We start from the raw sequence: 27,780 nt of genomic DNA, 5'->3' as shown, positions 1-27,780 counted from the left end.
TCACTGATTTTCATCTTCCACATCCTGCAGCACTTCTTTATCCTGCTCCTCACCATCACGCTGCATGGTAGAAATCCATAGTGTCAGACGATCACTTAATGCATACGTGGAGAGTCCTAATAGCTTTCTTCCTCAGAGTATCCAGTTCTGCAATTGCATCATCAAAAAACTGCATTTTCCAACCTGCAGGCACGGCCAGGGGAATTAAGAATTTCCTAGTAGAATACAGAAAAGTTGAGCGCAAGACCTAAGTGAAGGGGTGTGTTAGTGGAAGTTCTCTGCAGCCTCCTTCCTGCCATTCCCTGTGGCAAACCCAGCCAGATACCTGTGGCAGTCTCCTTTCATTTTATAATAGAAAACCTTAGACTCGCCAGTTAGCTGCTGGAATAAGGGGTTTGTCCAGTACATCCAGAATGTCACAACAGATTAACTGTAGTTCAGTCTCAACCATTTGCCGATATTCCCGAATCATTTTTAGTTTGTCTATCCTCCCTCATTTTGTTCTTTCTGTTCAATGCTGCCGATTATTCTCCAGGAGGCTCTCCCAGCTCCAATCACATTTTTATGTGCAACTGATAAGAGGTTTCTTTCTTCAACTCTCAACTCAACATCCATCCCTCCTACTTGCTTCATTGATTTCACCATTTCGTCGCATCCCTCAGACTGCTCGGACAGCTTTGCCTGGTGCACCAGACCATCCGATCATCCATAGTGGCAGGGACTCAACATGGGTCTGCGCGACGGATGGAAGCAGATAGCTCTCTAACTCTCAGCCTCTCGCTCCATGTTCGGGAAGCAAAAAAAAAAAAAAAAAATCGACCTACCTGATTCTTGAGAGCCAAAAGCCGACTGAGGTTAAACCAGGGTCTTCTTTGTGTTATGTACACAATAACATTGGCGTGCTGTGCTTTCCCTATGGGATATAGCAGGTCAATAAGTGGTCAGATGTATTCTCCACCTACCTCACCCACAACTTCCTTAAGAGCCCAGTCCACCTCTCTCAGTGAGACACACACTCACATAAGCTAACAAATACTATCCGAACCAGGAAACCAAATTTACTGTCAATGAGTTGATGTTGAGTGATAACAAATCCTCTCAGCCTATCGTCTGAGATCATAACCCTTTATGGGCATAGAAAGTTTACCTTTTCTCCCACAGAAGTTTTGGTGGTTTCAAACTTCTGACTATGTGGATCATAGCCCAACAGGCCACCACTATGTCACCAGGACTCATACCTCTCAAAATCCTACTTTCTAATAATCAGAAACTACTATTATTTACCCAGAAGGCCACCTATTATTAAAACCATCACGTAAACCCAATTCTCATGTTCATCTCCTTCATCCGTACCACACTCACAACTCTGCCATCTTCCTCGTCCCCACACAATCTGGTTTCCAGCCTCTTTCTTTCTTTTTGGTCTTCTTTTTCTTCATTAAAAAATAATTTTATTGGGGGCTTGTACAACTTTTATCACAATCCATATATTCATCCATTGTGTCAAGCACATTTGTATATTTGTTGCCATCATCATTTTCAAAACACCTTCTTTCTACTTCAGTCCTTGGTAGCAACTCTTCGTTTTTCCCCTTCTAGCACCCACCCTTCCTTCCTCTCTCAAGGCAACAAATGTGCTTTACACAATTGATATATATATATATGGATTGTGATAAGAGTTGTATGAGCACCTAATAAAATGGCTAAAAACAGAAACAAAAAATTTAAAAAAGATAAATATTACTTGAATATTTAAAACCTTGGCATTTGATCTTCCTTGAGTTTGATCTGATTTTTAATATTTTCTATTTGTATGTTTTTTTCCAGATAGGGTCTTATCTCTACTGTATTTTTGAATTGTTGGTAGCATTCTTTACTGCTTGTTATATATTTTTTATGATTTTTGATCTTGAAATCCAGATAGTTTGAATATAGAGAGATTAAAATGAGCATAAGGGTTCCCAGGGGGAACGGCACAGGAGGGAATGGGTAATGCAGAGCCAATATCAAGGAAAAGAAGAAGGACTAAAATGTATTAAAAATGAGCGTGGTAGCAATTGTTCAACACTGCTTGATACGACTGAACTAGTGAATGGTGTCAAGTCTGGATTATGTGCTAAAACAGGATTTGGAAAAATAAAAATATTAGAAAAAACAAAAGTACAAAACCTGAGTAACATAAAATAAAACAGCTTTGTGGGTGAGGAATCCTGCTCCTATGCTCATGTTGTTGCGTGTATTGGCATGTCAAATGGGCAAGGGGACCCCTTGGTGGCGGTGGAGGGCACCAGATGACAAAGCAGGAAAGCGAGAGGAAGGGCAAACAGTGGAGAAAATTGTAGAGTAGAATTGCATAAATGACAGACAGAATCGATGGGTAATTGAAAGACAAATCGTAACTGATACCAAGGGCTCAAGTAGAAAGAAAATGTTTTGATAACGATGAGGGCAATATATGTACAAATGTGCTTGACACAGTGGATGCATGTATGGATTGTGATAAGAGCTGTATGAACCCCCAATAAAATGATTTAAAGAAAAGACAAATCTTTCCTTAGCAGTCTAGCTAGAACATTCAGGAAATAGAATGACAACAAAATCTGACGATGTGGGGCACTATGAGGAGAATAACCTATCATGTGATCAGAGTGTAGTAAAAGGAAGAGAGCACAATAATCCAAGAAAATCAACAGTTACTAGATAAAATTTTCCTTCACATTATGAAGGATGAGGAGGTTAAAAAGTTAAAGAAGTTAAAAAAACACACGCATAAAAAAATCTCAAGTGGGATAAACAGAACAGTCCCCCAAAGAAAATAATCAAGACCTACCATAATTAAAGCGGGACATTAGTGGTGATAGAAATCTAACTAGAAGCATTTGTAATTGGAAAATTTTTATCACCGTGATGATAAAAATGATCCTGGAAATAATATTATAGAATTTTCAGAAGCAATAGTTTATTCATTGCAATGCCATTTTTCAACAACATAAATAATGACTACACAGTTTGATCTTTTCTGCAGAAAGAAAGAAAGGAGACTCTCAATATCATTAGCCAAAACAAGGATAGGGACAAATTATGGAACAAACAAATAACCAAATACTCATTAATAAGCTGAGGGTGAATATAAAGAAAATTGAAACAAGTCATATTTGGGGAATGGCATCAAGAATATAAATATGAAGAAAACAAAAGGCACAACATACATGGAAAAAAAGAACAAAGTGACTATCAGAATATAGTTTGAATTTTGAGTAGCAAAAGTGTTATATAAGAAATGATGCAGTAAAATACCTGAGGAGAAAATTGTGAAGACTATCTCAATATGCAAAGTATTATAATAAATAATATTAATGCTTGGCAGTCAGAAAATCAGAAATTAAGAATATACTTGGCATTTTCACATAGAAAGAACTAAAGAAAAACTTCAAGACTCAAATTGTATTGTTGAACAGTTCTAGTAAATGATGCAGGGAGCCTGAAAAGAAGAAGGAAGGGATACAGAGCCACTGTATCAAAAATAGTTGGTCAGTATTCAGCCATTTCAACAGTTAGCATATGATCAAAACCTAATAATCATTAAGGAAGAAATCCAAGCTGCACGAATGGTTTTCATGTAAAATAGGCTCTAGCAACTGACAGAATACCAATTGAAATGATTCAATAAAGCCTTGTAGCTCCTAAAGCATTCACTAGTCTATTGACAAGGAATATGGAAGACATTTATCTGTTCAGCCAACTAGAAATGATCTCTATTTGTGCGCATTTCAATGTAGTTGATTCAACAGAAGAATGTGGACATGATGAACAATATCACACGTAGGAAAAAGTTTACTGAATATAATTTAAAAATTGTTGCAACCGAGTATTGACAGAGTATTTCAGCAGAGAACTGCCAGAAATTCAAGCTATAGAACAGGGATAACATTGCTGATGCAAATGATTCAGAAAGATATTTATGTGTGTTTTATTGATTGGGCAAAGCCATTTTATAGTGTTCAACATAACACGCTATGCGTAACACTGAGAAAAAATGGCATTACACAACACTTTATTGTGGTTACGTGGACCCTGCATATAGTTCAAAAGGCAATAATTAGACAGAACAAGAAGATACTTCATGATTTAAAACCAAGAGAGGTGTACCTTTCACCATAGTTCTTCAAATTTTACACCAAGCAAATAACCCAACAAACTGTACTATATTAAGAAGAACATGATTAATATTAGAGGAAAGTTCATTAATGACTTGTGGTGGGCACGCATGTTAACAATGAAGAGAACTTGAAGTATTTAGTGATGAAGAGGCAAGACTTCAGCTTTTAAAATGGATTAATCTCCATGTAAATGAAACACAAATTCTCATAAGAAGACTAATATACAACATTACAATGAATGGAGAAATGATTGATGATGATAAGGATTCTATTTTACAGAATCCACAATCAATGCTCATTGAAGCAGCAGTCAGAAAGTCCAAGGATGTATTGCACTGGGCAGCTCTGCTGTGGAAGAACTCTTTTGAGTATGAAAGCGCACAGAAGCCTCTTTGAGAACTAAGGTGGACCTGACTTAAGCGATGGCATTTTACATCTCAGCATATGTATGTGGAAGCTGCACACCAAAGAAGGCAGACCGATGCAAAATGCAGTCCTTTCTATTGCAGTGCCTTGGAAGGTTCATCAATATACCATGAGCAGCCTGAGGAACACAACGACCTTGGAAGAGGTCAACTATGGAGATCTTTAAAAGTGAGGTTTTTGAGATGTCTTCTCACGTGCACTGTATATGTTATCAGGAGAGACTTGGAACTCAGTTTATTAATACATTTTATTATCCATTTTACTCCCATCAGTGAACATAAGAGGTTCATGTAACTAAAAGTGCTGGAAATCAGAGTTATCAAGTCTCAACTCACAGTGAACCTATAGAATGGCAGTTATCAACCTCTCGGTCTCAACTCCTTTGTGGGTCAAATAACCCTTTCACAGGGGTCACCTGATTCATAACAGTAGCAAAATTACAGTTATGAAGTAGCAACAAAATAATTTTATGGTTGGGATGGTCACCACAACATGAGGAACTATATTAAATGGTCACGGCATTAGGAAGATTGAGAACCACTGCTATAGAACAAAATAGAATTTCCCCTTTGATTTTGGAAGTTGTAAGTCTTTATGGAAGTAGAAAGCCTTGTCTTTCTCCTGAGAAGTAGATGGTTGGTTCGAACTGCTGATCATGCAGATTATAGCTCAACTTAAAACTCACTAAGTCACGACAGCTCCTTTAAAAGCAATGTGCGTGCTTGAAAGGCATATTTAACGACACTTAGCTCTCTTTTCCATTCAGATAACATGTGCCAGACTCATGCTCTATGGAAATCCAGAAGGTCTTTGTCATAAAACGTCATTACGGAAGGCTTTGTTTCTCATGAAATTCCTTACTGCCTTATTACCGTTATCTTATGAAACCAGTCATCTTGCTGTGAAAGATTCTTGCAAAGTTCTTCCTTTTATAATTAATAATATGTACATTTTTGTTGCTGTTGTTATTAGGAGCCATCAGGTCAGCTCTGACCCATAGCAACCTCTGCACAACATAAGGAAACACCACCTGGTCCTGGGCCACTCCAATTCTTGTTCCCCTGTAGGACTCCATTGACCTAACCTTCTTACAGAGGGCCTTCCTCCGTTTGCTGTTCCTTCACTTCACCAGAGGGGATGTTCTTCTCTAGGGTCTGGTCTCTCTTGACAGCATGTCGGAAAGTATGTAAGAAGTCTTGCCATCCTGGCCGCTAGGGGGCACATATAAATTGTATTTTTGTATACAACAAAATGTTTACCATTGAAGTGCCCAGTACTTAGCTGATCCTAAAAATAATCCGTACTATATTTTAACAATGTTATATATCTTAAAAACTCACCGTCATTCTCATGTCATCTTTGATTTTGAAATTCTAGAAATATTTATGCACTAAACATGACTGGATAATATTTTAATTTACCTTTATTCTTTTGCCTGTATTTCTACTTTTCCTTTATCCGAACACAATTAGTCAGCTTTCTGCTTCAATGCCTCACAAGAGATATATGACAACGATGAATAAAAAACTAAGCTACAAAATACTCAGAATATTTTAGATTTTCTTTTCAAATGGTCTGAGGATGAGGAAGAAGACACATAGGCTTAAGAAAGGGAAAGATCCTGGGAGGATCAGCAAGTTGATAAGTTCTTCTTGCCAGCTGGAGAAACATCTCTTGGCTTTTGAGAGAGAAATGCAGGTGCCCTGGAATGGTAGGAATTAGGGCTTTATTTTATTGCAATGTCTTTGTAGAAGCAGAGAGAAAGAGATGTAGAAGGCATCTTGGTTTAAACCAGATCAATGTTTCCATCTCACCGATGATCAAAACACACCAAATGAATCAATCTCCCAGATTTTGTAGGCAAACATTGATAGGAGCATAGTATATCTCTGAAGTCAAGTTTGTAGATGAGTAACTGACTTGCTGGAAGTGAGTGGGAGGTGAAAGACAGAAGGACCCCTCACCTGGTCCAGTTGCATTAACATCTGCATTATGAAATGTGGGTCATGCCAATTCAGACAGATGGATTATGAACTAGGTGTCAAATTGAATGGAATTATTAAAAATGTAACAATATTTCTTTTTCCTGTTTAGTTCAAAAATTATCTAGAAAATAAAATAAATTTTCAAAGTATCTTAGTTTGTAAACTGAGATTTACCACTTGAACGAAAATGATCAGACACATACCATATCATACCCCAAAACATAACTATTCAAATTACTTAGAACCACTTTAAATTTTTAATGCTATTCATTCATATATTTGAGAGATAAAAATCTAAAATGATCAAACTCAGTGCCATTGAGTCAATTCTGACACATAGGATCTTTTAAACACATCTTTCATGTTTTCCCTTTTATTCATGTTCCAATAGAAATCGCCATTTTAAAAAGAACAGAATTACATATATTTGCACTGAGCCATTTGTACTGTCTTATAAGAATATTGTTTTGCTACACTGTAGACATTGGTGCAAGAAGTAGAATTAATGTTTAAAGATATACACTAATTTGAGACAAAATACAACTGAAGAAAACTGTATTTACAATGTCTGAAGATGACCACTTTTAGATTTGGCTGCTCATTTTTATTTCAAAGCCTCAGCAATTTATAATCTTTTGCATTTATTTCCTCTCAAGAGGCTAAATGCTTCAGAGAAATGGCCTTCTAATGTTGTAAATTGAGATCTAACTACCAATTACTAATTGTTATTGAAATTTTTGGCCTGGTCTCTAGAACTGGACATCAAATCTTTGTCTCTGGAGTGCAACCAGGTCTAATAGGCAGCCTCCAAGTTGAGGCAAAGAGCACATGACAGCGACGGAGTGACTTGTCAAGTTTTAACTTAATGAACAAAATCAGATGTAATGGGTTTTGAAGCTCAAACTGGGTGAATGTACTTTCTTTTACACTGAGGAGTTTAAGTACAAAATTTCTCTATTCCTTTATTTAGAGTGAAGAAGCACATTAGTGAAAAGGGTTTAAGAAAGTTCTCCATTGGTACATTTTTAATAGCTTCAAGCTGTTAACTGTTACATTGTCCCTAGGTATGGGGTGGCAGATGTTATGGTTAACTGATTAGTACAGAGCCTCGTGACATAGAGGCATTTTTTCTGTTACTAATATCAGCCACAAAAACGTATTTCCAAGCAATTAAGCTTTAACTCCTGCTGGTTTGGAAGCCATGAACCTTCAAATTCCCATTCAAATTATTCAACACCTACCACTGGTGGGAAACCCCCCCCACAACTTCATTAGTAAGAGCCACAAAGAAATCTATTGATAAGTTTTAAAAGTTTCTTTAACATGAGGAAAATGCAAAGGTGTTCGGATTGTAAATTAGCCACACAACTCCCAGTGACTTCACTTTCTTTTTTCATAACTCTATGGGTTTATTTTATGAGGCCTTAAGTTTAACCACACACTTCAAGAAGAATGTGGACAGTAAAATAAATGCGTGAAAGTTTATAAATCGTGGAGTAAGTAAAGTAGGATTACTCCAAAATCGTGCAGTTTTAACTTCTTTCACAATTCAGAAATATTTGATATTGGACAAATAATTCCTCTTATTTGTGTGGAAAGTGTCTTCTTCCCCTTCTCGATCTTCCACAGATTTGTAAAGCACTGTGGAGATTTTACATATAAATATTATTATTTTTTATATCTGAGATAGTTAGTTTATTGTGCCAGGCTGGCCGATAAACACAGTGGGATTAATTGAAGGGTGGAGAGATAATGGCTCTGTGAGCCTCGCCTTTCTTGTCTCTCATTCTTTGATCATCAAACCAGTGTGCGCTGCCTTGCTTGTTCTGTGCCTCAATTTACAGGCTACACTACTTGGGGGATGCCTAGCCTGTGGACTGTGTCGCTGTAAGCTGAGGTCCCTTTAAGACCACACGGCTGGAATTTACATCTCTGGAGCTGGGGACAGACAGATGGTTCCTGGCTTTGCTGCCTGGACTGGGATAACCTAGCTCTCTCTGCAGAGGACTACCTGGCGGCCCTCAAGACTTGAAGGACTGCCAGTCTCACAACTCTCTCATGGGAGTGAGTTGCACTGAGCCATTTGTACTGTCTTATAATTTAACTGTTCATTTCTTGTATTATATATCTATCTGTATATAAATTAACAGTTCATTTCTTATGTTATATAGCTACACTTTGGTGATGGCAAAGAAGATTCTGTGTACCATGAACTTCCAAAAGGACAAAGAAATAATGCTCTTTAGAAGCTAGAATGGCAAGACTTTCTTTCAAGTAATTTGGACATGGTATCAGGATAAGGCCATAATGTTTGACAAAGTAGATGATAAACTAAAAGGAGAAAGACTTTCAGGGCATTGGATTAACATAGTTGCTGCAACAATGGGCTACAAAGTAACAATTATGAGGATGTTCTAAGATTGGCAGAGTTTCATTATAGAGGGTGAGTTGTGACTGAAACAAGGTCACAATAAGCATATCCTCTGGTTGAGACATCACAATTAGAACTGAGCCTTCAAAACAAACGTAGATGATGATGTTAGAGGAGCTAAGGTATACTCTATTGGTGAATTCCCAATATACTTTATACTTATAGCATATACCTTAATACTTATTTCAATTTAAAATTATATGCAAACTTATCTTTAAAGAAAAATAAATATACCTTTACAATGTAAAAAACTTCATAGGTAAACAAATCTCTCATTTTTAAGTGGAACATTTTCATTATATTAACTGCTTTGAAAGCTACAAAGCCAGACTACTAAGTAACCCAGGACGATTTTGTTAAACACACTTTCATATAGTTTTGACTTTTTTACTTTGTACCACAAGTGTTTTATGATGACAAAGATGATGAATTATCATATTGTTAAGCTCTTCAGATAGAAATTGCTAAAAATAAACTACCAAATTATTTTCATTAGCATTGAACAGAGTGTTCACTCTAAGGAAAGAAAGGGAAGGGCCCAAGAAAAAGATCTATGGTACATCTCTAACAATGGCAACATCTCTCTGAATAAGTATGTCTCTGTCATAAGGGTTAAGAACGCTGGTGGTGTAGGGGTTACATGTTGGGCTCTGATCTGCATGGCCAGCAGTTCAAAACCACCACAAGCCCCATGAGAAAAAGACTGGGCTTTCCACTCCCATAAACAGCTACAGTCTCAGAAACTCACAGGGGGGCAGTATTGACTCACTGTCAGTGAGTGATAGTAAGGGTATTGTCTCAATTGACTCGACTTGTGGAAATAAAGTCTAGAGCATCAGCCATGGCAATGACCCTCACTAGTAAGTGAGTTGGTTATTGTAATGGTTGGTCAAAACTGTTTGGAAGAATACCAAGGCTTATCATCTTTTTCCGTTTTCTCCATCATGATTCTTATCCATTCCTTCTTAATATTTTTATTAATTGTTTATTAAAATAGACCAGAGTCTTTATAGAATTTGAACATTTTTAAAAAGTGAAGATTTTAAAGGAAGTATCCTAAATTTTAATAAACAAACATAATATATAAATGACAAATGAATGGCATGTACAATAGAAATAAGCAAGAGCTTTCTTACTACCGGTAATCAGTTGTTTCATTAAAACTTCAGAGAGAAAATGGGATTTTTGTCTGAGTGTTTGATGATGAACAAAATCGTCCCTGGGAATGAATGACTTTAACTAGGTTGGAGAGAAACGTGTGTGGATAGGTGGTACCAGCACAAGAATGGAGATCCACTTCTAATTTTACTGAAGCCTGATTATATAGGGCAATGGATAACTGTTTAATTTGGTGATTTTTCTGGTTTATAAAGTGGACTAATTGATTATTTAAAGCCTGGTGAGTGATATGATATATATTTTTACTCCCAGGAGACAAATTTAAAGGGGTCAGTGGAGAAGTAGAAAAGTCTCTGAACATAGTTTATGCCTGAGGGATCCTAAGAGACTCCATCAACTACCAGGATGATCAAACCCACGAAGAAAAGCAATAACAAAACCGGAGGGCAGCTTGAGGTTGTAAGCCTTCCACTTTGGGTTCTTTTTCCACCCACAAGGCAGACGCCTGGGCAATGACAGCATTCAGACCAGTCAGAGAAAAGGAAGGAGCGTGTTTATTAAGCAGGTGTTTTGTAGGAAACATCAAAGAGCCTGTAGCGAATCCGAGTGTCCCACAGAATGAAAACCCAGGTTTTTATCTCGGGTTGTGCAGTGGTTAGTGAGCCTTGCTTAGCCCTGGTGGTGTAGTGGTTAAGTGTTGGCCCGGGAGCCTCAAGGCGGCCGTTTGAAACCACCAGTGGCTCACAAGGACAAGGACGGGTTGTCTACTCCTGCTAACAATTATGGTCTCCAAAACTCCCAGGGCTTGGCCGTCTACCTGTCCTGCAGCATCCCTGTGAATCAGCATCACCTCCATTGGGCACGGAGGACCTTGCACTACTGAGTGGCTTGGCTTTCTAATCGGTCTCTGATTGGTTGGTTTCAAAAGCATTGCTCTCACCTCCCTTTTGCCCTTTGCTCAGGCTTTTCCCAAGTCAAAGTCAAGTCAGCCTTAGGGAGGGCAGAATGAACTTCCAGTCTTTTCTAGCCCACACCCGTTCACTTCCTCAGCCTCTTTCGTCCATAGGGAAATGTGTCTTGCCTGTTTGGTGCTGAGGAAGCTGGGGGGACGTGGGGTCCACCTCCCTTTGGTGTAAGGTTTCCGTCCCCGGTCACTGGCTAACAAAATGACTCAGATTTATAGCAACTTTACAGCACACAGTAGATCCGTGCATTTCCCCGGAATTAGCATCAACTCCATGACAAGTTTGGTGAGTTTATTAATCTGTAAGGACTCAGTGCCATCCAGTTAATTACAACTCGTAGCAGAAACCTTGCAGGACAGACTGGACCTGCCCCGTGGTGTCTGATTCTGTAACTGAGAGCCTCTCCTTTCTCCTGGGGAATGGCTGGGCTTTGGAATCGATGACCACAAACGCACCCCGTCACCGGCAGAAGCAAACTCCTAGGTCTTCTCCCAGTGCCGTTGGTTGTGACTTTGATTTCCCAATCTTTTAGTCTGTACCGAAGTACTTACCTTCTGCAGCTCCAAGTGAAGGTAGAGAAAAGGAAATAGGGAGCCATTTAGAATAAGACTTACCTAGGAAAATAGACAAGTCTCATTTATCAATAAACACGTTAAAGATACTAGCACTTTCGTACTTCTGCCGCTTGAATTCTCTCTGTAGAGAGAAGTAAGAACTGCGGGAAAGCATTTCAAAACATTAGCATGTTATTAAATCATAAGATGAAATGGTATAAAGCCAGGAGGCAATAGCCATTCGTTTATATGAGAAAAAGTTTGAACAACTCAATCTCAAAAAAATAACTGACCAATTCATAGCCAGTAGCAAGAAAAGCTAGACTGATACTGACACATAGCGGTCACATAGGCCACAGCTGGGGTGGCCGTGAAGTGCCGAGGGTGGTGGCTGAGGAAGGAATTTGGTGTGCCACTCTTGTGTCGAGCTTGACTAGGTGAAAAGTAAATGCCGAATGCCAGTTTCGCTTTTTACGCTGCTTTATAATAGGGAGAGGTCTTTTCCGAGTTATTTTGGTTCGTTGAAGATGCACTAATGTAAGTCTTTCATAAGAGCAACAAAACAAAACAAAACAAAGTAAACTCACAAGTCAATTGCAACTCACAGCCTCCTGATAGGAGAGGGCAGAGCTGGCCCGTTTTCTGAGATGAACTATTTACTGAAGGAGAAAGCCTTGTCGTTTTACTGACCGTATTGGAAGAAAAGTCCAAGCTGCATCCATGGTATTGATAAAAAAATATGATATAAAAATTCATAGAATACTAATTAAGATGTTTCACCAAAAGGAAACAACACTTAAAATAGGGGGGCCTGATGGTTTTGGACTTCTGAACTTACCAAGTGGCATAAAAACAAACAAAAAAGTTGTATAAAGTGTGCGTGTAACTGTATTTTTCCAAGTCACATTTATTTGTTATTCTAGTAGTCCATGGGCTATTCAATATTTTTGTTGATCATAATTCAAATGAATCAGTTCTTCTCCAGTCTTTCTTATTAATTGCTCAGCTTTCACGTATGCGCGTGAGGTGATAGAAAATGGCATGGCTTGAGTCAGGTACAGCTCGGGTTCAAAGTGACACGTTTTCCTTTTATTCCCTTGAAAACTCTCTTCTACAACCCGTGGTCCCAATGTAACCCATCACTCGATCTCTTGACTGCTGGTTCTCTAAGTATTGATTGTGAATCCAAGTGAAATGACATTCTTGACGACATCAAGCTTTTCTCCATTTATCATGAAGCTATTAGTCCAGTCGTTAGGGCTTATTTGTTTTCGTTGACAGTGGGTTGTAATCCATATGAAGGCTATATTATTTGCTCTTCATTAGTAAGTGTGTGATTTCCCTTTGCTTTCAGCAAGCATGATTGTGTAATCTGCCTATGATGTTAATGCATCTTCCTGTACTCCTGTCCTTTTTTATATAGTCCAGCTTCTTTGATTATTTGCTCAGCATCCTGATTGAATAAGTATGATAAAATGATACAAACCTGATGTACAGCTTTCCTAAATTTAAACCATTTATTATCCTCTTATTTTGCTGTCTATAAACCTTTGGTTTTATATACAAGTTCCACATGAATGTTCTGGAATTGTCATTGTTCAGAATGTTAATTATAATTTGTTATGATCCACACAGTTGAATGCCTTTGCACAGTCAGTAAAACACAGATACACATCTTTCTGCTATTCATTGCATTCAGCCACGATCTGTCTGACATTAGAAATTATATTCCTAGTTCCATTTACTATTTTGAATTCTTTTTGAATTTCTGGAAATTCCTTATTCATATACTGTTGCAACCCTTTTAAAATTGTCTTCATCAAATTCTTACTTGTGTGGGATATTAGCAGTATTATTTGATAATTCCTGTATTACATCATATCACCTTTCTTTGGAATAGGCACGCATATCCTAGTAGATACCATCCAGATTTCTTGACATAAATGAGTGGATATTTACAATGCTGGATCCTTTTGTTGAAACATCTTAATTAGGATACTGTCAACTCTGTATTCTTATTTTATTTAACTAATGCCATCAATGCATCTTGGATTTTTTCCCTACAGTACCATTAGTTTTCAATCTAACACTATCTCCTGAAATGGATGGACTTGAACCAATTCTTTTTTTTTTTATAGTTACCCTATCTTTCCTCCACCTTCTTTGGATTCTAATTATGTTGTTTTGTTTCTTTGTTTGATTGTTCCCTTACAATAGAATCCTTCAGTATGTCAATTGAAGACTTATTTTTATTTTCTTCAATTTCTAATTGAAGTTGCATATGAGTAATTGTTAATCTACTCTGCAGTCAGCCCTTGGCCTTGTTCTAAACAATGACATTGAGTGTTCTTTATCCTTTTCAATATATACAATTGATTTGATCCCTGTGCATTCTATTTGTCTACATGTATATGTACAGTTGTCATTCATGTTGTCTTCAATGAATATGAATGGAATAAGATAAACATGAATATCTATCATATTTATATGAATTTAAAAAGCATGGAGAAGTAATATGTTGCTAGATGAATGGAGTGATCTCTAACAGCTATTGTTTATCATTTTGATCAAAGATTTTATAAAATGTTCCTATCAAAGGGGAAAATAAAAAATTCAGGACCTAATTTCAAGTTATAATAGCTTCCAGACATCCTGGAGCCATAAAGGATGAATTAACAATTCTTGTCCTGAGATAATCTTTGTTATAAGATGAAAAATATCTCTTGATGTCTTCTTAAAATAAACAAATAATATTTTAGCTTATTGAAAAAAAATTCTACCTCGAGCATTATGCTCTTTTAAGAGTTAAGTATATGATATCAAATTCATAACAATTCAAAGGGTTAGGTAAAATCCTTAGGAGTTGTGAACTTTTGTTAATGGAAGAAGGACAACTCAACAAAGGAGGGTAAGAATTGTTGCATATGTCAAATAATGTAATCAATGTCATTAAATTATACACGTGGAATCGATTGCTATATTATTTGCTGTATATAGTCTCCAAAAAGTTACAAAAATTAAATATCTTTAAAGATTAAAATTATGTGATGTAAGTAATAATATGTGTCAACTTTTATGTGTACATGATTGATGACAGGGATCAAGGATGAACCTTTTGAAATGCTGAGGGATGATCTTTATTTTAATCTGGATTATGGTTGCATATGTGTAAATCTGTGTAAAAATGTATCAAACCACACTCTTAAGATTTGTGCATTTTACTCTAAGTATCCAGGCAAAATTGAGCCTTGGTGGCCTGGTGTTTACACATTGGTCTGGTAGCCACAAGGTCAGCAATTCAAAACCACCAGGTTCTATGTGAGAGAAAGAGAAGTTTTTCTACTCTCAAAAGAGATACAATCTGGAAAGTAACAGGGGCAGTTCTACGCTGTCCTATAGGGTCACTGTGAGTTGTCATCAATTTGATGTCAGTGAGTTTGGGTTGGATTTTTCAGGCAAAAATACAGAGAAAAATATTTTTAAAAATATAAGAATTCACTAATACAATTATATTTTATGTTTGAAGTGTTGACCAAATTTTAAAATAATTTCACAATTTGTTATTTTCTCCGTCTCAATAATAAATATTCACTTTTGTATTTGCATGCATATGCTTGTCTATTGATGCATATAAGATGGATTTAAAAGTATAAAATGAAATACCAAGCATCTACTTTAAGATGTACAAAGGAAATCTCTAAAAATGATTTCCATGAATCTTGGATTCTCTTTCACAAAAGAAGAGATATAGAAAGAATAAGAGATAATAAATCTGTTTTTTAAAAATCTTTTTATTGGGACTCATAAGGCTCTTATCACAATCTGTACATACATCAATTGAGCAAAGCACCCTTATACATTCGTTGCACTCGTCATTCTCATAATTCACCTTCCACTTGGGTTCCTGGAATCAGCTCAGTTTCCCGTTTTTCCCCCGTCCCCCTCCCTTCCCGATCCCACCCCTGGTCCCTTGATAGTTTATAAATAATTATTATATCTTATCTTACACTCCCCGGCATCTCCCCTCACCCACCTCCCCATTGCCCATCTCCCAGAGAGGAGGTTACACATAGGTCTCCGAGATCGGTTCTCCCTTTCTACACCCCCTTCCCTCCTGGTGTCGCCACTCCCACCGCTGGTGTTGAGGGGTTCGTCTGTCCTAGATTCCCTGTGTTTCCAGATCCCTACTGCACCGCTGTACATCCTCTGGTATAACCAGGTCAGCAAGGTAGAATTGGGGTCATGATAATTGGGAGGGGAGGAAGCGTTCAGGAACTAGAGGATGGTTTTTAGTTTCATTGTTGCTACACTGAACCCTGAGTGACTCATCTCCTCCCCACTACCCCTCTGGAAGGGATGTCCAGCTGTCTACAAATGGGCATTGGGTCCCCATCATGTACTCCCCCTCTTTCACGGTGATGTGATTCTCACCACCACCCCACCTTTGTTGTTTGAGACCTGGTATCCTCTGCCCTTCACGATCACCTATGTTGGTGTGCTGCTTCCGTGTGGGCTTGGTTGCTTCTGGGCTAGATGGCCGCATGTTTGCTTTCAAGCCTTTAAGTCCCCAGACTCTATATCTCTCAGTAGCTGGGCACCATCAACCTTCTTCACCACACTTGCTTATGCACACTTTCATCTTCAGCGATTATGTGAGGAAGGTGATCACACAATGATTTTTTTTATTCCTTGGTGTCTGCTACATGGTCCAATCATCACCTTGTATTCGCTTAGGCCGTGTGCTTCTTCTCTGTGGGCTTTGTTGCTTCTGAGCTAGATGGCTGCTTATTTGCCTTCAAGCCTTTAAGACCCCAGAGGCAATACCTTGTTGATAGCCAGGCACCATCAGCTTTCTTCACCACGTTTGCTTATACACACGTCTATCTTCAGTGATCATGTCGGAAAGATGGGTATCCTGCAATGACAGTTTAGCAGGGCGAGGTGCTATTGTATTGGGGGATGATGCATGAGGAGGCCCTACTACTGAACCTATAAATACATGCACATAAGTCCATTGCCCCCATAATCATAAATATATTTACATATGTACATGTCTGTATTTAGGCTTCTCTGTATGCACGTTGCCTCCTACTCCTTTCCTCTATTTCCTTTTGCTTTCCTCCCATTCCATTACCATGTTTAGCCTTCATTCTGGTTTCAGTAATTCCTCTCAGTTACCTTGCTCTTGGTCACTTCCTACCAGTCCTCCCCTCCCCTCCCTCCTCTGGTTTTGAACCACTCGCTGTTCCCTTGTCCCTGTGTTGGGCGACACCTCCTCCCTTCCCCTACCTCCCACGCTCTCATGTCCCTCCAGGACTGTTGGTTCTGTTATTTTCTTCTCTCATTATTTGTCCAGCTTATCTTATCTAGGTGGACCTGCTGATATAGTAATATGTGCATACTAATGCAGATGACTTTGATAGCGCCCAAGTGGCACATAAGAACATGGCTTTGACAGAAGCAACATGGACACGCTGATAATCAGAAAAGCCACTAACATACAAAATTTACGAGGTAAAAAACAAAACAAATAAAAAAAACAAAAGACAAAACCAATAGATAGCAAATATTAAAAGAAAAATTGCTAGCAGTTCAAGGTCAGTTCATTGGCCTTTAGGAGTGTTTTCTAGATGTAGCTTGTGAGGTTCCATGTCCTGGTCTGGAAGTCCATCCTTTATATTCCCTCGGGATCCCTTTGTTCTGCTTCCTCCGCTACTCCATTACACGCCCCCAGTGTTTGCCTCAGTGTGGTGGGGTCAGCTCAGTCACACATCCCCCACTGTGTCTCAGGTGCTGTCCTGTGTAGGGCCATATGTTGGTGCAGGATGTCGCATCTCGTAGTGCAGCCAGCTGAATGGTCCTCTCTGTATGATGGGCCCTTCTAGCTGGTCTATCGACCTTGGGCTTGGTGGACCCAGGTGTACTCCACTACGTCCTTTCTCCTTCTTTTGTTTCAGCTTCCTTCTGGATGTGGTGTGGTAAACCTGTTTTTATAATCATTTTATTAGGGGTTCATACAACTCTTATCACAATCCATACATACAATGTGGTGAAGAAAGCTGATGGTGCCTGGCTATCAAAAGATATAGCATCTGAGTTCTTAAAGACTTGAAGGTAACCAAGAGGCCATCTATCTCAGAAGCAACAAAGCCCACATGGAAGAAGCACACCAGCCTGTGTGATCATGAGGTGCTGAATGGATCAGTTATCAGCCATCAAAGAACAAAAAATCATAACACTGTGTGCTCACCTCCATGATATGATCGCTGAAGACAAATGGGTGCATAAGCAAATGTGGCGAAGAAAGCTGATGGTGCCTGACTAGCAAAAGACATAGCATCTGAGGTCTTAAGGGCTTGAAGGTAACCAAGCGGCCATCTAGCTCAGAAGCAACAAAGCCCACACGGAAGAAGCACAGCACCCTGTGAGATTACCAGGTGTTGAAGGGATTAGATATCAGGAATCATCAGAACAAAAAAATCTTACCATAATGAGGGGAAAGTGTGGGGTGGAGACCCAAAGCCCATTTGTAGATCACTGGAGATCCCCTTGCAGAAGGGTCTCGGGGAAGGGAGACTAGCCAGACTTGGTGCGATGTAGCCAAGATGAAAAATACAACTTTCGCCTAGCTCCTAAATGCTTCCTCCCCTCACTATCATGATCCCAATTCTATCTTGCAAGTCTGGCTAGACCAGAGGATGCATACTAGTACAGATAGGAACCAGAAACACAGGGAATCCAGGGCAGATGATCCCTTCAGGACCAGTGGTGTGAATGGCAATACAGGGAACTAGAGAGAGGGTGGGTTGGAAAGGGGGGAGCAATTACAAGGATCTACATGTGACCTCCTCCCTGGGGGATGGACAACAGAAAAGTGGGTGAAGGGAGACATCAAATGGGAAAGATATGTCAACATAATAATTTATAAATTATCAAGTGTTTATGAGGGAGCGGGGAGCAGGGGAGAGGGGTAAAATGAGGACCTGATGCCAGGGGCTTAAATGGAGGGCAATGAATGTACAAATAATCCTGTTTTAAAAGTTTCTTTTGCTTTTTAAAAGGCTATTGTCATTCTATGAATCTCTATTCCCCACCCCAAGGAAGGCTTGTGGTGCTGCTTCATTCATGTGAACTTAATTAGAAAATGGACTGAAGTCATACACAAGCTTTCAGTGAAGAAGATATACAGTTGGGAAATAAGCACATGAAAAGATGCTCAACATTATTAGCCATTAAGGAAATTAAAATTAAAATCAGAATGAGATATCATTTAAAAAATAGGACACCAAAGAAGAAACCACCAGGAATGTTATGAAAGAGCAACTAGAAAGAGAAGGATTTCAGAATGTTATGTAAGTCAGGTGAGAAACAGAGATCAATCACAAGGGCAAGATCAATGCCATTGGATTCTGTCCATAGCCTGAGTCAGATTAAAAACCAGAATGTTCATTAATGACTATGAACTACATCTCTGTAATGTCCAGCAGTTCCTTAACACAAAAATACACTTTGCAGCAATCTAATTACGCAGTACTGTTTGAATTTCTAGAAATACAAGCTTATTGAAAAGCAGATATTATGGGATTGTACTATCCGCGACAGCACAGCACGATAATTGATTCTTGGGGGTAAAAAGACCTGATTTGTAACCATTATAGTTTTTCATTATGGCCTGTATCAAATTACCAAGGTGACATTGCTCAATCTGGAATTAGGAAATGTGCCTGAGCCCATCACGCCTGAAGTTAGATGGTACAAAAGCACAACCCCAGGGGATCGGCTGTGCTCAAACTAGCAACGACTACTCTCATTGCTGAGAGACAGTTGCAGGAGGAATGAGACTTACTTTAGTGAGACTTCTTAAAAACAGTTTGTTCTGTCCTTTTAGAAAGAAATAGCTCAAAATCACTCAATTTCAAAGAAATAACAAAACATGGAAGGAACTAATAGGGACTATTTAGTTATAGAAAGTTATCATGAACATGTATTAGGAATCTTAGAAAAAATGCTTCATAATGGTATTTCATAATCTCATTTTGTAAGTAGTCTTTCAGAAAAATAATCATAAGACTTCAAAGCATCACATGGAAAAGAGTTTTCAGTGGAGGAGGGGATGAGAGAAAAGCACTTATTTTGCATAATTGACTTGCAAACATAGTTTACTTTCTACACATCCCCTGAAAAGGATTTATAATTAAGTGTAACTCTTTCTTGACACTGGGAAATGGTGAACTAAAACTGTGGGGAGGATTGGAGGAAATATGACCTAGGTATTTTCACTGAACTATCTAAAACCTACATAGCTGGCCATTTATAAAAACAAGTGCTGAATTTTCTGGACGAAACTGAGAAGTATAACAGATTTGTAGAATAAAGTCTGAAGTTCTTTTTACAACAGAAAACTGGTTAAAAAAATCATTGATTAACAGTTAAAAAAAGCTAACCCTCTATTGTCTACAGCAAAGTTGGGGTTCAGAAGTTAAGCTTGATACCATTATTTCCTTCAGATTTGGATATTATTATGTTTAGTCCTTGGCTCATACGATCTGGTGTGCTTTTTCTGTGTGGATTTAATTGATACTTGACTTTGATGGCTACTCATTTTGAAGTAAGACATGAAGACCCTCGGCACTGTACTTTCTGATAGGCAGACACCATCCAATGTACTCACCACATTTTGCTCTAACATCCATATCTTCAGCAATCCCCTAATGAGGGTGAATGTCGAGTACAGCCTGGTCATAATAAATAATATTTTTTATATTATGGCCAGGATTAAGTGTGATCTCCAAGTCTATTCATGCATCTTTGGTTTATATGTGTCCCAGGTTTATCTTTGGTTTATATGTTTCTCAGGCACATACTATCATTTTATGATAGAGAGCATTATAAACCATCTCCAGGGGGCATAAGGTGATTCTACTGTTAGTATCAGTGGTATAGAATTTAAAACACTGTTGATAAAAGGAAATTACACATGTATAGGCCAGCCTTTTGGACCACAATGTATGAGTTGCTGACTTGTACGGATAAAAATCTTAAGTGACTAGACATTATTTACAAAAACAGTGGTGCTGAGAATATTATAAAAAATTCAAGAATGCTCATTCACAAAGGCAGAACCATGCCTACCAGACCGACACATATCTTAAAACATCAAAAAGTGTGTAAATTCTGAGCACACAATTTTCAGAGAGCTGTGGAGGACAGCGGGAGACCTGAATCAGAGTTTCTGAGAATATTAGGCAGTAGTCCAGAGATGTGGCGAGCACTGCAGTCCACTTGGGCAGACACCGTTACTTCAAGTGCAACACCTTGTGGTTTGATCTCCCTTTTGATTCATTTTGAATTTGTTCCACTCTTTAGTACATTATGCTGATTCTCCATTGAGGTTTTCCATTTTTCTATTTGGTCATTGTTGTTTTGGTTTGTTTTGTAGTTGTTGTTTATAGCTTCTTGATTTTGTTTTGTATGGTTTTCAGTATATGAAATCCAGGCTAGGTAAATTTATAGATACATAATAAGTAGGTTATTAATAACCTAGGGACATGTTAGGGGAGATTGTGGGGGAAAGTATGGGCCTAACAACAGTGAGTTCCAGAAAGAAGAAAATATTATAAAATTGATTGTGGTGATGATTGTGTAATCCTTCTTAATATGGGTGAACTATTAAATTGTATAGGTAGATTATATGTCAATAAAAATTTAATGATTACAAAAGCATATAGCTATAGAAAATTAGTATAATTGGTAAGGTAGCAATTTTACTTTGAATTAGGATCTAAGGAAAATGATTTTACCTCAAATGATATATTTTATATGTTCTACTATAAATTCTAATCTAAGTTTCATTTGTCTCTAGGGAGAATGAATAATTTACCATATACTAAATCATTTTTCAGGAAAGCAAACAAATGAAGAAATAAACACTCAGTTAGTCTACAAGGTATGAAAGGAATGCAGATCCAATCAGTCACTCATGATCCTGCGATAAACTAGGTAAACAATTATAAAAAAGAAAGCAAGACAAACAGTTTCATGTTAATGTCCCTTAATGCTCTTGTGTTAACATTTTATATATAGGAGTCAATTTTTAGTAGTCTGAATTGGTTTTAAAATGTTTTTTTCATAAAACTGGTAATTCTTGCTCATTACATTTAGATAGATAGATAGAAAGATACACACACACACACACACACACACTCCTATCTGCTGGGAAGTTTCTAACAAACTTGACTTAAATAGATATCAGCCTTTACCGTATCAAATTCATTTTTGGTTCAAAATGCTTTTTTTTAAAAAAAGTCATTTTACACTGCACTTTACAATAATATTTCAATTCCCTTTATTTTCTAATAGGGGCCATATAACCAACATTTCCTAATAGGCTTTGGTGAAAAATAACTTATGAAATAAGACAGCAGAGGGCTGTTCACCTGTTTAATAGTAATATTTTCTTATTAAAACGTGTGTATTGAATTATTTTAATGTTCATGAAATCTTGCATCATTCTGTCAAACTACTCCACACATTTCTCATTATCTCTCAGAGCGACCCTGTGAGTTTTGAACATGGCAACCATTGCTACATTGCTTTATTGATGGGAGAAACTGAGGCCAGAAGGCATCTCACAGCATGTGTGTCAGGCCTAGGAACAAAACCAATGCTTGAATCTTCTCTTCCTGATGAGTTTTCTAGAAAACAGAATAAATTAGTTTGTCTATAAAAATACAATTATTTATTCATACAATATCAAATATTCTAGGTATTCTGAGATTTATTTTATGTTTTGAAAAAATTCTGTGAAATTTATGCTTTGCTAATACTATATTTATTATTAACAAGCATGTAGCATATTCCTAATAATTATATATAACTGTAAAACAAACAGATTATGAAATAAAAGCACATATAAAATAGAATGAATACATTCTACAGAGTTAATTAGTTATTATATATATTTTTTTATACAGCTTAAGTGGGATTTATTTCAAGTACAAGACTGGTTAAACATTTAGGATTAATTAATTGTTTTGTCTCAATCTATAAATACAGTAATCACTTTGTAAAGAATACTTGACATTTTGTTCCACTAATCCACTTTAAACACACACACAACCTTAATCCCTTTCCTCTAAAAAATAAAATAAATTTTTCAATAGTACGGAATCTTAAAATTAAATTTAAGTAGTCAATTTATACTTTTTCTAAATAGAAAAACATCGTCACAAAGTGTTCTACAGGTAGTAATAAGCATTGATCAATTTGTGGAGATACCTTTCTGCTTACAGTTATAAATTGGCAATTACATTTTTAATTTAAAATCTGTGCTAAAATATAATAATTCCTGATGTGTTTAGAATGTACAATTGAGTTTAATCCTAATGGATAGGGTTACAGACAGATTCACAGTGATATAAAAAACTGTTAACAAAGCATTGCTGGATGTTTGATTGGTTATTTCCTATACCAGTTACTAAAATTACATGAATGATAAAGGAGATTCATTAAGACCTTTCTGTAGAGACTTAAGCAACTCATGTTTCCCATGTTTTGTGGGAAATATAGGAACTAAACTCCAGGAACTCACATATTGTGGAACACAGTAGCTTCCTGCGGAAAATGTTCAGTCAATATTGATATGCAATGCTTTCCAGTTTGACTCTACTTATCAACATAGTTCTGTGACACCATTCTGATTTCATTTTCTCAGTCTTTGAAAAGCCCATGTGTTGTATTGAGCCAGCATTATTGTTACATGCGATTGAGTCCGTTCTGACTCATAGCAGCCCTACGTAGAAGAGAACACACACATTGCACCTTTCTTACGAGTGGTCTTAGGTCTGAGCCCGCTGTGGGTGACACTGGGTCAGACACTGTGACAGACACTGGATCAGACACTGGGTCTGATGCTGTGACAGACACTGGGTCAGACATTGGGTCAGACACTGGGGCAGACACTGGGGCAGACACTGGGTCGGACACTGGGTCTGATGCTGTGATAGACACTGGGTCAGACATTGGGTCAGACACTGGGGCAGACACTGGATCAGACATTGGGTCAGACACTGGGGCAGACACTGGGGCAGACACTGGGTCGGCCACTGGGTCAGACATTGGGTCAGACACTGGGGCAGACACTGGGGCAGACACTGGGTCGGACACTGGGTCTGATGCTGTGACAGACACTGGGTCAGACATTGGGTCAGACACTGGGTCAGACACTGGGGCAGACACTGGGTCAGACACTGGATCAGACATTAGGTCAGACACTGGCAGACACTGCGGCAGACACTGAATCAGACATTAGGTCAGACACTGGCAGAAACTGCGGTGGACACTGGGTCAGATACTGGATCAGACACTGCAGCAGACACTGGGGAAGACACTGGGTCAGACACTGGGTCAGATACTGGATCAGACACTGGGTCAGACACTGCTGCAGACACTGGTTCAGACACTGGATCAGACACTGTGGCAGACACTGGGTCAGTCCATCCTGTCAAGAGTCTTCCTCTGTTTTGATGTCCCTTCACTTTGCCAAGCGTATTGCCCATCTCCAAGCACTGGTCTCTCCTGATGACATCTTCAAAGCAGGTAACACATTTCTCCACAGCCTTGCTGATAGGTTGTACTTCTTCGAAGATAGACTTAACTTGTTTTCTTGGCAGTCCGTTGCCAAGAGAAAGCGCTCTTGGTAGTACTTTCAGTATCTACACCACCAGCCTGCTTACCTAGGATTAGTGAAGGTGTGCTATGCTTTTAATATTTGTTCCCTCATGGGACGTTTTTTGCCAGATAAAATAACTATGTGACTTATAAAATGCTTATATTTAACGTTTTAGCAATTACTTTATTATCTATGAAAGTCAACATATGCTAACATATTTTGATAAGGCTTTTACATTCTTAATACAAAATGATGTAATTCGCTAGTTTTTGTAGTATTATTGGATATAAATTATTATTTGTCCTTATCTATATGAAATTAGAATGAATTTTATTTATTGGTACTAGATGATTCACATTTGAGAACATTTAATGTGCAGCATTTTATGATTTAAATTTTTTGTCTTAATAGTATGTACCCATTTCACAGTATTGTTGTTTTGGTTGCCATGGAGTTATTTCTGGCTGGGAGAAACCCCACGTACAACAGAATGAGACACTGCCCAGTCCTGCATCCTCCCCACCATTATTTCTGTTTTAAGCCCATTATTGCAGCCACAATGTCAATCCATCTAGTGGAGAGCCTTCCTCTGTTTCTGCTGTCCCTCTACTTTACCAAGCATGCTGTCATTCTCAAGGGTCTGGTCTCTCCTGACAACATCTCCAAAGTACTTCTTCCAAGGCAGACTGGCTGTCCCTTTTGCAGCCCACAGTACTTTCAGCGTTCTTCACTAGCACCACAACTCAAAGGCACCTACTCTTCTTTGGCCCTTCCTTATTTAATCTCCAACTTTCTTTCGCGTGTATATGACCATTGAAAATACTATGGTTTGGGTCAGGCACACTTTAGTTCCAAAATAACTATCCCTGTTATATTATAGAGTGTTCAGGCATCAGTAAAGTGACTATGTCCAATTCACGCTCTCTCACTACTTCACTCCCTGGGAGACATGGCAGCTGACAAGACACATGGAACATAGCCTAGTGCCCTGAGCCAGACAAGCCACATGGATGCAAACAGACCTCCGAATCCAGAGAAGCCACAGAGACCCCTGCCAGAGCTGAGATTCGTACAATGTCACTGGACTCAAAGACTTTCTACCCACTGGCTTGTGATCATCCTGCATTTGGCTTCATTGCATGTGTTTCGTGAGTGTGAAGAGGACTTTATAGATTGGTATCAGACATATGGGCTAATATCAGACTTATGGCCTTGGACTGGACTGGGTTGGGATGTTTTCTTAATGTACAATTGCTCTCGTATAGAAACCTCTTCCTTATACACACATGTGTGTCTGTGGATTTGTTTCTCTGGTCTACCCAGACTAACACATTATACTCAAGTTCTTCCAACTTCGACATTTGTTGATATCATGATATTCTACAGAGAATAATATATGTAACAGAAAGTTCTATGAAAGGTGGTTTAGTGGCTAGTAATTATTTAAGCACTGGCTGTAAATCAGAAGGTGGGTGGTTTGAAGCCAAGGGTTGCTTCATAGGATAAATATGTGGCTATATTGGAATATATGGGAACCCTATGGAGCAATTGAACTCTATCCTAAATTTACTATGAGTCATAATCTATCCTTAATTCATAATCTATCCTAAACTCATAATCTATCCAAAATTCAACTCTATCCTGAGTTTCTTATGAGTCATACTCAAGTCAACGGGAATATTTGTGTGGATAAAACTTATGAATGAAACATATCCAGCACACATCTGTCAATTTGTCTCTCAGTTTGTCAGCTTAGACACATGAACAGGAGCCAAGAGTCTCCGGGGAAGGACATCATGCTTTGTGAAATAAGAGTGGAAGCAAACACTGGTGGATGATCTTCAGCAGCATGGAGTGAATAGTTGCTATAACAATAGGGTCAGACATCACAATTTTCAGAATGGAGCAGAATTTGGAAGTGGTGTGTGTGTGTGTGTGTTACACGGGGTCAGTGTGAGGTAGAACCAGACAGAGCAAACAAGAACATAAAACTGATAATACCCAAATTTAGGACAATGATGTATATGAAATTCAATAAACTTTAATTTTTTCCTCACAAAATTATGTCGAGACAGTAAACAAAACAAAAATTAAAAAAAAAAAATATATATATATATCACACCCAATAAACCAGCTAGAAAGAATGCTGCTGAAGTTGATCCATTCTGTAAGACCTAACTGCTGTCATACACACTCATTCTTTTCCTTGGAGAGATTCACAAGAGTTTGTTTACATAAATTTATTTGTTCCACCACCTTAAACAAACAAGATCTCCAGCCGTCCCGAGTTGCTTCCTTGTTTGTTCAAGGTTGATCCTTCAAAGACCCTTCCTCAAGGGAGTGATGCTGCTTTTACTAAGGACTATAGTCCTCTCTCCTTCTCCCTGCTTCTGTTTCCTGTTCTGCTATTTCCTTGTAGATGAGCAAGTGACTTCCCTGTTCTTAAGTCTTTCAATGATTTTCTACCACTTCTTATTGATTTAAAATAATTAATAAAATGTGGTATTTGCATATATTGAAAATACATAAATATGAATATGCAAAATGTACAGCTTCTTTTATCCTAGGCTGTCTCTAGTCATTCCCAACCCTTATTCCTCATCCTTTCACCAGCAGACCTATGGTAGTTAGATTTTATGTCAATTTGACTGTGTGAACATGTAGGGGTGGAGTCCAACATATCAATCAGGTGATGGTCTGATGATGTCTCCTGGATGGTGTGGTTCTATCTATAATGGGAATTTCTCTTTCATCTCTCTGACTGTTGACCCTCCTGCTTGATGGGACTGTATGTCTGCTTCCAGAGGTAGCTCCATGTGGGCTGCTGACCTGGAAATCCGTCACTACCCTGCCATGTTCCCATTGACCTTGGATCCACACAAACCTGCCAGCACTGGCCTGTGATCTCTCTGCGTCCTGTTTTGCCTTTCTGCATCATTGGCCTTTGATCAGGGTTGTCTGAAGAGGGTGTCAGCTAGCACCAGATCTAAAGGTTTGAATTGGACTGGGCTGAGATGCCTTCTTGATATAAATTTCTTTTTTACCTCTATGGATGTCACTGATTTTGTTTCTCTAGACAACCCAGCCCAACGCACATCTTAAGAAGGATTGGTCAAATGCCATTCCTTTTGAATATGATGAAAGAGACAATGGAAACAATGAAGGGTAAAAGCCAATAGAACTGAAAAACTTTAAGTTGGCATTGGAAAGGGCCATCGATTAGCTATAGGAGACGAGCAGTGATCTAGAAAAAGTGAAAAATGAATCAAGGGCTTCAATAACCAATTAGCATTTGGTGAAAGAGGAATATTTTAAAGATATTTAGAGAGTTTTTACAAAGCAAATTGACAACAGTTTTAAATGCAGAAAACATCAGCTCCACATTGGTGTCTTTTGAAGACACACTGAAATAAAGATTTAATCAATTTCTACTAAATTTTGGCTTATAACTGTCATAGGCTGGGCTCACC

The 27,780-nt window shown here is 38.2% G+C and overlaps 1 pseudogene; it reads right to left on the bottom strand.

The window, feature by feature from the left end:
* Window positions 1–23,901, bottom strand: LOC142433377 (14-3-3 protein epsilon pseudogene; annotated as a pseudogene).
* Window positions 23,902–27,780: the final 3,879 nt, after the last annotated feature.

The sequence above is a fragment of the Tenrec ecaudatus genome, chromosome 1, assembly GCF_050624435.1.
Source record: "Tenrec ecaudatus isolate mTenEca1 chromosome 1, mTenEca1.hap1, whole genome shotgun sequence".
NCBI classification, from domain to species: domain Eukaryota; kingdom Metazoa; phylum Chordata; class Mammalia; order Afrosoricida; family Tenrecidae; genus Tenrec; species Tenrec ecaudatus.
This window is presented reverse-complemented; position numbering and strand designations above follow the sequence as displayed.